Source organism: Carassius carassius, chromosome 23 (genome assembly GCF_963082965.1).
Source record: "Carassius carassius chromosome 23, fCarCar2.1, whole genome shotgun sequence".
In the NCBI taxonomy this organism is placed as follows: domain Eukaryota; kingdom Metazoa; phylum Chordata; class Actinopteri; order Cypriniformes; family Cyprinidae; genus Carassius; species Carassius carassius.
The window spans coordinates 10836096-10851386 of NC_081777.1; positions in this window are offsets into that span (position 1 = coordinate 10836096).

Sequence of the window (15291 nt, forward strand, 5' to 3'; positions counted from 1 at the left end):
GTTCCTCAACGTCAAATTGCAAAGGCTTTGCAAATCTCATCATCTACAGTGCATAACATCATCAAAATATTCAGAGAAACTGGAGAAATCTCTGTGCGTAAGGGACAAGGCCGGAGACCTTTATTGGATGCCCGTGGTCTTCGGGCTCTCAGACGACACTGCATCACTCATCGGCATGATTGTGTCAATGACATTACTAAATGGGCCCAGGAATACTTTCAGAAACCACTGTCGGTAAACACAATCCGCCGTGCCATCAGCAGATGCCAACTAAAGCTCTATCATGCAAAAAGGAAGCCATATGTGAACTGTCAAGGTTACTGAGGGAGAGGACCCAGATGCAGAATGAACAAGGGACGTTTTATTGACAATTTAGACAAAGCACGATAGGGGGGAGTGGTTTGAACGGTCCAGACAATAGGATGGGGCATACAACAATGGAGCAGGCAGATGGGGGGGATGACCGCTGAGGGGGGCCCTGGGTGACAACCGAGTGCAGGACTGTAGAGGAGGCTGTACAAAGGACCAGACCACAGCACCAGGAACCAAGGGCACTTGGCTATGGAGGTGAAGCCACACACGTCAGACCTCCAGGCGGGGAGACCCAGTGGCCAGGGAGAAAGCAGCAGGCAAGACAGGAACAGACAGAACTCACAAAACACTAGACAAGACTTAAGATAACAAGAGAACAACAATAATAATAATAATAATAATAATAATAATAATAATAATAATAAACAAGGGCAAAAAGTCAGACAAGAATGCTATGACCAAAAAACAAGATAAAAGGGGAACTAGAGAAATAAGCAAAGCTAACTTACTAAAGTTAACTAAAAAGGTAAAGAAACAAATACCAAATAAAGTTCTAGAAATAACTGGAAAAACTAACCAAGAAAATAACTCAAAGGGGAAAATAAATACTTTAAAGAACAAGTCAAACTCACAAGAAAATAAAAATGAAATCCAAACAAAAAGAAACACTTAAACTAGACTAGAATAAACAATGACAAGATAAACTTAAACTAATAAATACCAGACTTTAACAGACAAGGAAAAACTCTATAGTATAGATCAGCTAGCAAGCTAAGCAAACACTAACTCACGTACAAAACGAACCAGCAACCACATGAGGGAAATGATCACAATAAATAGGAAGGAAAGCACACAAACACAAGGTGAGATCAATTAATGAGCACCAAACAAGGACTAAACAAGGGGGCGTGGTAATGGGAAACAAGGTGGCAGGACGAAAGGAGCACATGGCCCACATAAACAGAGACAAAGCCATGTGGTCATACACAGGGAAAACAGAGAAACACAAAACAAAGACAAAATAGACACAGCTGCCAGGGCAGAACCCTGACATGAACATGGTCCAGAAGCACCGTCGTGTCCTGTGGGCCAAGGCTCATTTGAAATGGACTATTTCAAAGTGGAATAGTGTTTTATGGTCAGACGAGTCCAAATTTGACATTCTTGTTGGAAATCACGGACGCCGTGTCCTCCGGGCTAAAGAGGAGGGAGACCTTCCAGCATGTTATCAGCGTTCAGTTCAAAAGCCAGCATCTCTGATGGTATGGGGGTGCATAAGTGCATACGGTATGGGCAGCTTGCATGTTTTGGAAGGCTCTGTGAATGCTGAAAGGTATATAAAGGTTTTAGAGCAACATATGCTTACCTCCAAACAACGTCTATTTCAGGGAAGGCCTTGTTTATTTCAGCAGGACAATGCAAAACCACATACTGCAGCTATAACAACAGCATGGCTTCGTCGTAGAAGAGTCCGGGTGCTAACCTGGCCTGCCTGCAGTCCAGATCTTTCACCTAAAGAGAACATTTGGCGCATCATTAAACGAATAATACGTCAAAGACGACCACGAACTCTTCAGCAGCTGGAAATCTATATAAGGCAAGAATGGGACCAAATTCCAACAGCAAAACTCCAGCAACTCATAGCCTCAATGCCCAGACGTCTTCAAACTGTTTTGAAAAGAAAAGGAGATGCTACACCATGGTAAACATGCCCCATCCCAACTATTTTGAGACCTGTAACAGAAATCAAAATTGAAATGAGCTCATTTTGTGCATAAAATTGTAAACTTTCTCAGTTTAAACATTTGCTATGTTATCTATGTTCTATTGTGAATAAAATATTGGCTCATGTGATTTGAAAATCTTTTAGTTTTCATTTTATTAAAATTTAAAAAACGTCCCAACTTTTCAGGAATTCGGGTTGTATATACAGCAGTCAACAGATGACCTTATAAAAAATAATAAAGCTTTTTATTAGTTTGTGGATTTGCTTGAGCTAGAAAGAGCTACTAAACATAAATAAAATGTGCAAAAGGATTTTGAAAAAATACCCTTAACGTTAGAAAGAGCTACTGCACTTCATTAGCTTGCGTCTGACCTGCAGCGATATCATTCTGGCTTGGTGGGGTGTCAGCCAGCGAGTCATCTGATTCTGGCCGTGTTCTTTTAGTACTCAGAGTCTGAAGCCAGGAGAGCATATTAAGTGTTGTTCACTGTATTTGTATTTTTTTTCTGAGCCGAGTGTGCGCGTTTCACAAACCCTCTCTGGCCACGTTGAGTTGTTGAGACTGACAACGGCGCATGCGCATGCGTTTTTCACTTGTAAAACTCAAAAGCATGCATTGTAAAGGGTGCCCTGAAAAGCGGCAGTGCAGGCAAAGGATTAAAACCTCTATTAAAACAGATGTCCAAATGACAAACGTAAAAGTACGTTCTGGGCGCACGGAGAGGTGGCGGTACGCTCAAGAGCTATATTTGGAAGTGGCGGTACCGGTGCGTACCGGCCCACTTAAAGCACTGGTTTTAAGTCTAGATTTAAATGTGAATAGTATTTTAGCACATCTGATCTCTTCTGGAAGCTGATTCCAACTGCGGGCGGCATAGTAACTAAAGGCGGGTTTTGTGTGATCCCTTGGTATTTCTAACTGACTTAGTGATCTGAGTGCTCTGTTAGGTTTATATTCAGTGAGTATTTCTGCAATATATTTCGGTCCTAGGTAATTTAGTGACTTATATATGAGTAAACGTACTTTAAAGTCAATCCTAAATGTAACTGGAAGCCAGTGTAAGGACCTGAGGACTGGGGTGATATGCTCAGATTTTCTGGTTCTAGTCAGAATCCTGGCAGCAGCGTTCTGGATGAGCTGCAGCTGTCTAATGGTCTTTTTGGGAAGACCGGTGAGAAGACCATTACAATAGGCCACCCTGCTGGTGATAAAGGCATGAACAAGTTTCTCCAAGTCTTGACTGGAAACAAAACATTTTTTAAAAGATAGTATGCTGATTTAGTTACTGCTTTGACATGACTACTGAAACTAAGGTCTGTCTCCAGAATCACACCAAGATTCTTGACTTTATTTTTATTTGTTTGACCCCTAAAGTCAAGGTATGCATTCACCTTGAAAATTTCATCTTTGTTTCCAAATGCAATGACTTCAGTTTTTTCCTTGTTTAACTGCAGAAAGTTCTGGCACATCCTACTATTAATTTCATCAATGCATTGGTAGAGGGAGTCAATGGGGCTGTAGTCATTTGGAGATAAGGCTAGGTAAATCTGGGTATCATCAGCATAGCTGTGATAGGCAATTTGGTTCTTTCTCATTATTTGACTTTCTCATTATTTGACTATTATTTGGAAGCATATACAGGCTAAACAAGAGCGGTGCATGAATTGAGCCTTGTGGGACTCCGCATATCATGGACGTCCACTTAGACTTATGCTCTCCTAGACTCACATAATAGCCTCTCAGAAGACAATCATCATCACTCTCCACAAGAAGGGTAAGCCACAGAAAGTCATTGCTGAAAGGGCTGGCTGTTCACAGAGTGCTGTATCCAAGCATGTTAACAGAAAGTTAAGTGGAACAAAACGTGTGGAAGAAAAAGATGCACAACCAACCGAGAGAACCGCAGCCTTATGAGGAATGTCAAGAAAATCGATTCAAGAACTTGGGAGAGCTTCAAAAGGAGTGGACTGAAGCTGGAGTCAGTGCATCAAGAGTCACCACACTCAGACATCTTCAGGAAAAGGACTACGGCTGTCTCATTCCTAGAACCAAGCCACCCCTATCTTGAAAAAAAAAAAAAAAAAAACATCAGAAGCATTTCACCTGGGGTAAAGAGAAAAAGAACTGGACTGTTGCTCAGTGGTCCAAAGTCCTCTTTTCAGATGAAAGTAAATTTAGCATTTAATTTGGATATCAAGGTCTTGAGTCTGGAGGACACCTGGAGAGGCACAGAATCCAAGCTGCTTGAAGTCCAGTGTGAAGTTTCTGAAGTCAATGATGATTTGAAGTGCCGTGAATTATGCTGGCATTGGTCCATTGTGTTTTATCAAGTCCAAAGTCAATGCAGGCATCGACCAGGAGATTTTGGAGCACTTTATGCTTCCATCTGCTGACAAGCTTTATGAAGATGCTGATTTAATTTTGCAGCAGGACTTTAGCATCTGCCCACAGTGCCAAAACCACTTCCAAGTGATAACCATGATATTACTTTGCTTGATTGGCCAGCCAACTCACCTGACCTGAACCTCACAGAGAATCTATGGGGTATTGTGAAGAGGAAGATAAGTAACATCTGACAAACAATACAGAGGAGCTGAAGGCCTCTATCAAAGCAACCTGGGCTTCAATAACGCCTCAGCAGTGCCAAAGACTGATTGCCTTCATGCCACGCCGCACTGAAGCAGTAATTCGTGCAAAAGGAGCCCCAACCAATTAATGAATGCATAATTAAACCTGCATTGGAGATCTTGAACATTTCTGTTTTGTAATTTATTTTTATTTTTATTTTTTGGATTGATCTTTGATAAAAAAAAAACGTCACATTTTTTGAGATACTGATTTTTTTTTTTTTTTTTAAGTCATAACCACCATAATTAAAACATAAAACTTGAAATATTTCAGTTTGTGTGCAATGAATCTAGAATATAAGAAAGTTTGCTTTTTTAAATTAAATTACGAAAACATAAAGAACTATAGCTATTCAAATTCTTTGAGATCCACCTGTATTCTCTCAAACATCTTGAGGTGTACTGGGATACCTTTTTAAACAAATGCACAGTATGAAGTATTCTGGACACTGTCTTGTAATTAATGTAATGTCTTCACAGAAATGCTTATGGTAACATAATTGATTTGTGTCTATAAGTATCAAGTTTGCAATGCACAAGCCTTCTTTAAATCAAAATTATTCTTTATATCGTAAGAAACAAATTCAGTTTGCCTAAACATTTGACTATCAGCTGTAGTATACTATAGTTTGAAACACTACACAATTGGTGTATATCACATTCTGTATGCACTTAGCCTGTCATTCTGTACACAGACTTGAATCTGTTCACACTCTTCATGCTGAAATTTTGATCCATTAGCAGAGGAAGGGCAACCACTGAACTGATGCTGAAATGACATTAATTATGACCGCAGATAGAAATAAGCACTTATAGACAATCATGCTGTCAGCAATGTAAACTCAGCCCTCTTGTGGCCACAGGCACATTCAGTTTTTCTTTATCTCTATGTCATTTTGACCACCATTCACACCATGCGTCCAAGCTTGCAGCTCATGGAAAATTCTCCTTAGGGGCTGTATTATGTTGCCGAAATGACCTGTGGCTGAACATGTACATACGCTTCCATGCATCTGTGCCCCTGGGAGCCCCCTTATGCGCTTGGCTTTGGCTGACACTGTCACGCGTTGACTGTAGATGTGTAAGATAGAGGAGTTCATCGACAGTGAGATAATTGCCTGCCAATCACCAGATTTGGATAGATGGTGTGAGAAAGAAAGAGAGTGGAGGTGATACCGTGGTACAGCTGCAGTTTAACACGCCGTTCTGCTCTGGCAGAGCGTGGATGTATGTTTGTTTGCTGAACACTTTACTGTGTCAAAGCAGTGTCTGTTCTGATATCACCTCTTGACGGTGAAATAGAGCTGTTAGTGAAGCGTTTGGCTTTGCATCAAAACGCCCCACTTGAATGCTGTGCTGAGAGGCCAAGCATATTGTTTTTATTATGATTTTATTATTATATATTAAAATACCAAATCCAGGTTCAAGAAATTCAAGATCTGTTTTCTTTGAGAGGTGGGGCAATTTGGCTTCTTCCATTGTATGTATGTGTGTGTGTGTGTGTGTGTGTGTGTGTGTGTGTGCATGCGCTTGTGTGTTTGTTTATGCAATGTACTGTAAAAGGCAGACCTTCCTTGAGATTCTTACAATGTTAAAAATGACCGAAATCATTGACACACACTGATAATATCCAGATGTTATCAATAGTACTTTATTTGCTTTGTGAACTACTTTCAAATATTATTCACACACTTAACACAGTCAAGAACTATTTAGGGAGAAAGAGAAAATAATTCACAGAGACATTAAGTGCAAATTTTCATGTCTAGAACCTGGGTGGAACGAATCATGCCCTGTTCATGCTGCGTAAACTTTTGTGGTCACTGTAGAATGATTTGGACCAGAAAAAAAAACTAAAAAACAAAACTAAATAATAATAATAATAAAAAACAAGGTTAGGCCACACAGACCTCCTGGTTTAAACTGAAACAAAATTAAATATTTATCTAAACATATCTAAATGTGCAGATATCTCCAGGTGTCTACAATATTACAGTTTTTCTTTAAATTCCATTCAGTATGTATTGATAGGCCTAATTTAAAAGTTTTCATATTTTTTTTTTTTTTTTTTACTTGATGAAAAACGTCTCAAGGTTACGAATGTAACCCTGGTTCCTTGAAGGAACGAGACGCTGCGTCAAGCGCTTTGGGGAATGTCCCTGACGAGACCGACTCTGAATATCGTGTGCAATCTGTCCAACGGAAGGGCGTGACGTCACGGACGGGGTGACGTAACGACCAGGAAGCTATAAAAGCACGTGCCGTGCAGCTGGCTTCAGCTTCGAGTAGAGAAGCAAGCACTGGCAGGGGTGCCGGGAGTACGGCTCTGCGACGCAGCGTCTCGTTCCTTCAAGGAACCAGGGTTACATTCGTAACCTTGAGACGTTCCTTTTCAGGAACTCGAGCTGCGTCAAGCGCTTTGGGGAACGATGTGCCCACGCTGCCAGACTTCCAAATCCCTGCCTAGTGTGTATCCAAAGAGCACAGCTAAGGCGAGAGAACAGAAGAGCCCGGAGTGGCTCGCATGTCAAGGTCATAAAATCTGACAAATGTAGAGGGCGTGGACCACCGCGCAGTGTTACAGATGTCCAAGAGGGACACACCTGCTGAGAAGGCCTTAGAGGCCGCCATACCCCGAGTAGAGTGAGCCTTGGCTCCCAAAGGAAGGGGAAGACCAGAGGACTCATAGGAGACGTTGATAGCCTCGACTATCCAATGACTTAGGGTCTGCTTGGAGGCAGGAGAACCCTTTTTAGGAGGACCGTGGCAAACAAGCAATTGGTTGGATTTTCTCCACAGGGCAGCTCTGTGGACGTATGCGTCCAGTGCTCGCACTTGACACATAAAATTTAGCTTTTCCTGGTCTGGCTCCCGAAAGGGAGGAGGACAGAAGGCCTGCAGTACGATAGGTTGTGGTGTAACAGAGGGAACCTTCGGAACATAACCCGCTCGAGGGTATAAGAATGCTTTGGCTATACCAGGGGCAAAGTCTAGATAAGTAGGGGCCACCGTAAGGGCCTGAAAATCTCCAACTCTCTTTAGTGAGGTGATTGCCAGTAACAGGGCAGTTTTAAGTGTCAGATGTCTATCTGAGATATCTTGTATTGGCTCGAATGGAGCTTTACAAAGAGCCTCTAAAACCACAACCAAATCCCAGGGGGGAACACGGGATCGTACTGGAGGTCTCAGCCTCAGCGCACCGCAGAGGAAACGTGTAACTAGGGGTGTCTACCCACTGACTGATCATTGAAAGGGACATGGTAAGCAGCTATGGCCGCCACGTACACCTTTAAGGTGGAGTGGGTTAACCCCGCAGAGAGCCTAGCTTGTAGAAGCTCCAGAACTGTACCAACTGGGCAGTTAACAGGGTCAAGCTGGTGGTCTCTGCACCATGAAGTGAAGAGTTTCCACTTCAGGGCGTACAGTTTCCTCGTAGAGGGAGCTCTGGATTGGAGGAGGGTCTCAACAACCTCAGGGGCTACTAATAACAGACGGACCCCGTCCCGGCGTACTCTCGCCAGAACTCCCGGGAGCAGAGCGATAGGGGGAAATGCGTACAGACGAAGCCTCGGCCAGGTCTGTACCATAGCGTCCAGTCCCAAAGGAGCTGGATTAACTAGAGAGAACCAGAGGGGACATTGCGATGTCTCCTGAGTCGCAAAGAGGTCCACCTGGGCTGTGTCAAACACTCTTCATATCTGTTTCACCACCTCGGGGTGAAGTTTCCATTCCCCGGGCCTCGGCCCCTGCCTCGACAGTATGTCTGCTCCCACATTCAATCTCCCAGGAATATACACTACTCTGAGCGAGAGGAGTTTGCCCTGGGTCCACAGAAGGATCTGGTGTGCCAGCTTGTACAATGGGCGTGAACGCAGACCCCCTGGTGATTGATATAAGAGACCACTGATGTGTTGTCGGTGCGCACCAACACATGATGACCTCTCAGGTCTGGAAGGAAATGTTTCAATGCTCGATAGACTGCTAGCATCTCTAGGCAATTGATGTGCCATGTCAGATGGCGACCACTCCACAGACCGCGGGCAGGGTGGCCACTCATGACCGCACCCCAACCGGTGAGGGAAGCGTCTGTCACTAGCGTTACACAGCGACAAGGAGCTCCTAGCACCGGGCCCTGATTCAATAACCAAGGTTTCTTCCACATGTCTAAGGCACGAAGACATCGGCGCGTGACCTTGATAACTCGAAGTGGATTTCCCCTCGGGGAAAAAAAAATTGGACTTGAGCCACCACTGTAGGGGTCTCATGTACAGCAGGCCAAAAGGTATCACGTTGGACGCAGCTGCCATCAGACCTAACAATCTCTGAAATTGTTTGACAGTGAGTGACTGGCCCTCTTTGACTCTCTCGACTGATGTGAGGATCGACTCGATCCGAGCAGGAGACAGACGTGCCTGCATCGTGGTCGAATTCCACACTACGCCTAGATAGATGGTTCTCTTAACTGGAGAATGTACACTCTTCTTGGTGTTTAGTCTCAAACCCAGCTCCCCCATATGTGCGAGAACGACATCTCGATGTCGAACTGCCATCTGCTCTGATTGAGCTAGAATCAACCAATCGTCGATATAATTTAGAATGTGGATGCCCTGCATACGGAAGGATACCAGAGCCGCATCTACACATTTCGTGTACGTGCGGGGTGAGAGTGCGAGGCCAAAGGGAAGTACTCGATATTGATAAGCTTTGCCCCTGAAAGCGAACCTCAGAAACTTCCTGTGTTGTGGAAGGATGGATATGTGGAAGTATGCGTCTTTGAGATCTATCGTGACAAACCAGTCCTCGGATCTGATTTGAGCTACAACCTGCTTGACAGTGAGCATTTTGAACTTCAGTGGCATAACTGAGCGGTTCAGGTGACGTAAGTCTAAGATCGGACGCAACCCCCCATCCTTCTTTGGAACTATGAAATACCGGCTGTAAAACCCAGATTCCCTGTCTAGAGGAGGGACCACCTCGATGGCCTCCTTCCTTAATAGGGTATTCACTTCTTGTTCCATAACCAGTGCCTGCCTGGGGCCAACCACTGTCGGTGTAACCCCGTTGAATTTCGGCGGTGGATGACCGAACTGAATGCAGTAGCCTTTTTCTATTGTACGCAGGACCCACTGAGATACACTTGGCAGTAGTTTCCACGCTGCTAAATAATCTACTAAGGGAATCAGTCTCTCAAGACTGACCTCTGGTGTAAGAGGCCCCCGAAGGGGCGGCGAGCATCCCAGCTCCGCTACGCTCGCTGGCGGAAATAAATGGGAGCAGCGCTCGCTGGAGGCCGCTGCGCCCTGAAACTCTGGCAGGGTTGGCAGACTGACCTCCTGAGGGCACTGAGGAGAGGCGGGCACCGTATAATGAGGTGGACTGCGCTCTACCCCAGTAGGGGCTACCCTCAGGATCCTTAAGCCACTGGCGTCAGGATCTTTTTGTCAAGGACTTCTGGGCCTCGATAACTGTTCTTAAATCGGGCTGAGTCCCCGACTCAGAGCGTCGCTGAGGCACTCGGTCCCGTCGTGGGGGTGCACGAGCAGCGACACTCTGTTTTTGCGCTTCCCAATATGAGGAGCCGGCATGTGGCGTGGTCATCTCCCACCCAGATGCACCACGAGAGCGACGAGGGAGGAAATTGTGGAACGCCGCCTGCTTTCGTGCCTCCTGGAACCTGTCGACGACAGTATTGACTGTGTCGCCAAACAGGCCAGAAGGCTGAAGCAGGGCGTCCAGGAGGCAGACCCTGTCTCTTTCTTTGATTTCTGACAGGGTCAGCCATAAATGCCTCTCCGCGGCCACTAAGGCTGCCATAGACTGCCCAATTGTCTCTTTAGTGGTGCAGAGGGATAGATCAGCGGTCTTTCTAAGCTCTTCAATATCTTCAGACTGGACCTTTGCCCACCAGCGATGATGTAGCTCTGAGAGGCTTGGTGGGCAACTTCGGAGCCTTTAGAGACGATGTCGAATAAGGGTGATTCCACGATCTCGATATTTCTTCGTGGAGATTGGGAAAGAATGGTAGGCTCCGACGTGGAGGTGGTTGCCTCGGCCGCAGAAAGCGTTCATCTAACTTGCTTCTCTGTGGCTCAGAATGTTTTTCAGCAGGCCATTCGATTTTTAATTTATCAACTGCGCGTGTAACCACCTCCAAAAGCTCCTCTTATTGGGGCGACAGGGGTGGCGAGCAACAGTCTCCACATCGACCTCCTCAGAGGAAGAGAGGTGAAGAGCTGATCCCTCACCCTGGGGGGAAGAAACCGACAAGCGTGCTTCCGAACCCAGGGTTTGGGCGCCGGATCTGGCGGATGAGGAAGGAGATAAGGACTGGCATGTCTCCATTCCCTCTGACAGATCCACCTGCGAACCCCACGAGTGCAGCAGCCGTTCTGCCTCGGCAGAAGCGACTCAGCGTGAAGCGACAGAAGCGACTCAGCGTGCTTCTATCCCAGGCAAGCCACGCACATAAACTGTGTGTATCCCCACTCGTAATGTAGCGAGGGCAGGGAGGAACACACAATCTATAATGTGGCTTGGAATCGCCCCTCACATGTTTGGTCTTTGCTTTTACTTTAGGCATATTGAGCTGTTCTAGTGATCTTTTTAATGCTTAAGAGACAGACAACAATAAATAGGACCAACAGGACAGACTTTTGACATGCACAGACAGAGCGCTTGCTGACAGACGCGTGCTTTTATAGCTTCCTGGTCGCTACGTCACCCCGCCGTGACGTCACGTCCTTCCGTTGGACAAATTGCACATGATATTCAGAGTCGGTCTCGTCAGGGACGTTCCCCAAAGCGCTTGACGCAGCTCGAGTTCCTGAAAAGGAACTGGTTATTAATGAATTAATCCCTCAATTATTACATCCATAAATTAATGTGACTAAAAATTTTTCAATTAATGACATTTTAACAAAGATTAGTGTACTGACAGTAATGGCAGTGCAGAACAAACTTGGAATTACATATGATATGTGACATTTCCTGTCAAGCTGTAAAATACAATAAAAATAAATAAAAAAATATTTAAAATAAATAAATAAATAAATAATAATAATAAGAAGAAGAAGAAATGTTAGCAAAATTAATCTTAGCAAGACAAAGTACTCACAATGTAACACACAAACAAAGTTTAAATATGGCATCACGGCCATTTCAGTGGACATGACATTCGTTTAAAAAAATTATATAAAATAAAATACAAAACCAATTGAATGTGCTGTACTATATCCACCCTTGGACAATGTTAGTGGAAAATAACTAATTGTTATGTGTATACACTAAAATGTGTATTTTCAATCTCAATTTTTAAATCTTTAAATCTCAAGCCAAAAGAGCCTTAAAACTTTGTTCCTTTAAATACTATTTTAGAACCACTTCATAACACAGAATGAACTGCAAGATCTTGAAAGAAAGAGAACTGCTCAAGATGAGCATGTGATGGAGGAACAGATGATGTTAGAACAACTCTCTCCACTTATTTCACTGGTGTTCACTGGTTGACTGATGTTAACCAGCCACAGCAAAACAGTATCCACAGACAGATTGAGTGAGAGAAACAACTCCTCAGTAAACAAAAAGTGAACAAGAACAAGTATAAGGGAAGGCTGTTTAACATGTAAGAGAAAGTGATGAAAAAAAAAAAGTATTTCTAATAATTATCTGAAACTTGAACCTTTATTCAAGCTGTCTGTTCACTTTACAATAACTTTAAAAATACAATTTTAGATTATCTGAAGAAAATGTGGTGATGTGGTGCTTGCAACATTTTATTTTATTGATTGATTGATTGATTTAATTGATTAAATGTATTTGCAATTTCACAATTTTCATTGGCTGCTGTTCTGAGCTCACTAACACCAAACTAAGACATAATTTGCCTGTGTTGTCAAAGAACACAATTTATTTGTTTTACAAGTTCCAAATTATGGAACCACTAAGAAGCAATGAATTATTCTAGTATTATTACATTTTGCTTAAGGGAAAACAAGACAGACAATAAATAAATAACGCTAGGCCTCTTTGGACTTTTGTATCAAATTGTATAAGCCCTGCCATAAAAGAGTAAAAAGAACTGACCATGAGAGTGAAAGTTTCAAGAGAGAAGAGAAAGCCCAGTTTTTTGTCATTCTGACAGCTGCTAATTTAGAAAGAAAAGCTTTATTGAGTCCAGATGGCCACAGTCAGCAAGAGAGAGCACATAATATTCGTTCTTCAGTATGTGTATGCATCCTTTTGACTAGAATTTAAATAAACATAGTTCAAATGGTTGTTCATTCAGTATTCTTATCAGTTTGATTAGTGTGGTAAAATGCCATATAATTACACAGGTAAACTGTTTCTGAGTTGATTGTGGAACCTTTAATAAGGAGAAATACTTAAGGATTCATTAGCGACTCATGTAAAAAAAACTTTTCAGTTTTACTGTTTAGGTTGGAGGGATGCTACAGTATTTTTTTTTTAATTTTTTTTTTTTTTATGGGTCAACCATAGTGTGACACATATTGCACAAGTTTAAGTATAAAATAATTTATTTACATGACAGTTACATTACATTATAAAAATATATTATTATGATTATTATTTTGACTATTATATATATATATATATATATATATATATATATATATATATATATATATATATATATATATATATATATATATATATATATATATATATTTGTCTTTACTGAAAAATACTGCTTAAATTGTGCTATTGCATGACATGATTACAGCCAATCAAAAAATTAAAAAAAAAAACAACAACAACAAAAAACTTTTACCTTGTCTCTGTACTTGTCCAAATCCCCACTGGCTAGGACAAAACATCTTGATTAAAATGCTTAACATTTAGGAAATTCTCTCAATTTTTATTTATTTATTTATTTTTATTTTTTCACTATGTACAAAAGCCTATATCTGTTATACAGAGGCTTTGTTACTGCTGTGTGTCACATGACAAGCATGCGAGTCCCCACTCAAATGGGCAATTGTGAGACCCTCTAGACTTATGCCCACTTAAAAATAATGTGCATGATGCCCTTGACACTACAATGCAAATCTATTTGTCAAATAAATTAAACATAATGAAACATTAATTTTAGTTGAAATTGTTATAAATTGCTTCTAGAGACTGCAGAGATACATGACATGGTGAAAAAATGACTGATTGATTAATACTTAAAGAAGGTTAAGATTTCTTTTAAAATTGTTCCTCAGTTGCTCCAGCTCCACTGCAGCCTTCCGAGAACATTATCTCAGTCATACTGTATGAGCTGGTTACTCTGCCTTAGCCCTCTGGACCCACACTGTAGCCTTGCCTCTTCAACATTATTATTATTATTAATACTATGAAACTCTCTTGCTGAGGTAGAATGTGTCTAATTTCATTTGTCATTTAGTGGATGTTTTTATGCTAACTCTAACCATCAGTAGACTGCAGTGATTTTTTGGATTTTAGCTCCTTGCTGAGGTCAGGATTGCATGTCGGGCAGCAGTGTTTCTTGAGATGGGTTGTTGCTGAGAGACTCAGTCCATCTCTTCCCTCCAACGAACACTAACACACATTCACACCGCCCTTGCCTCTTCCCTTACCAGTGCGATTACAGTGAGTTCTCAGTGAGCTCAGCAGACCAGAGCAAGACGTATTATAAAAGTTTCATTACAGCCACACACTGCTGTCTCGTCTTCGAGGGTTACCATAACACACACACACACACACACACACATACTTTTTGTCTTTTGCTTCTTTATCTGTTGAGCTGTCTTTTTTTTTTTTTGTCTTTATAAAGTCCTTGCAGTTTATCTCTCTCTCTCTCTCTCTCTCTCTATCTCTCTCTCTCACACAGTCTTGTTATTGCTTTGGAGGTGTATGTTTCAAGAATGATGAACAAACAAGCTTAAACAAGAGTGTTTTTGTTCTTTCTTTCTTATTGCAAATTTGCATTACATCTATTTTACTCATTTTTTTTTTTAAATAAAACCTATGGCCTTGGTTGTTGTTAGTGTCATGTTCTAGTCAAGTCAAGTCACCTTTATTTATATAACGCTTTAAACAAAATACATTGCGTCAAAGCAACTGAACAACATTCATTAGGAAAACAGTGTGTCAATAATGCAAAATGATAGTTAAAGGCAGTTCATCATTGAATTCAGTGATGTCATCTCTGTTCAGTTAAATAGTGTCTGTGCATTTATTTGCAATCAAGTCAACGATATCGCTGAAGTGACCCCAACTAAGCAAGCCAGAGGCGACAGCGGCAAGGAACTGAAACTCCATCTGTGACAGAATGGAGAAAAAACCTTGGGAGAAACCAGGCTCAGTTGGGGGGCCAGTTCTCCTCTGACCAGACGAAACCAGTAGTTCAATTCCAGGCTGCAGCAAAGTCAGATTGTGCAGAAGAATTATCTGTTTCCTGTGGTCTTGTCATGGTGCTCCTCTGAGACAAGGTCTTTACAGGGGATCTGTATCTGGGGCTCTAGTTGTCCTGGTCTCGGCTGTCTTTCAGGGCAGTAGAGGTCCTTTCTAGGTGCTGATCCACCATCTGGTCTGGATACGTCCTGGATCCGGGTGACTGCAGTGACCCTCTGATTTGGATACAGACTGGATCTGGTGGCTAC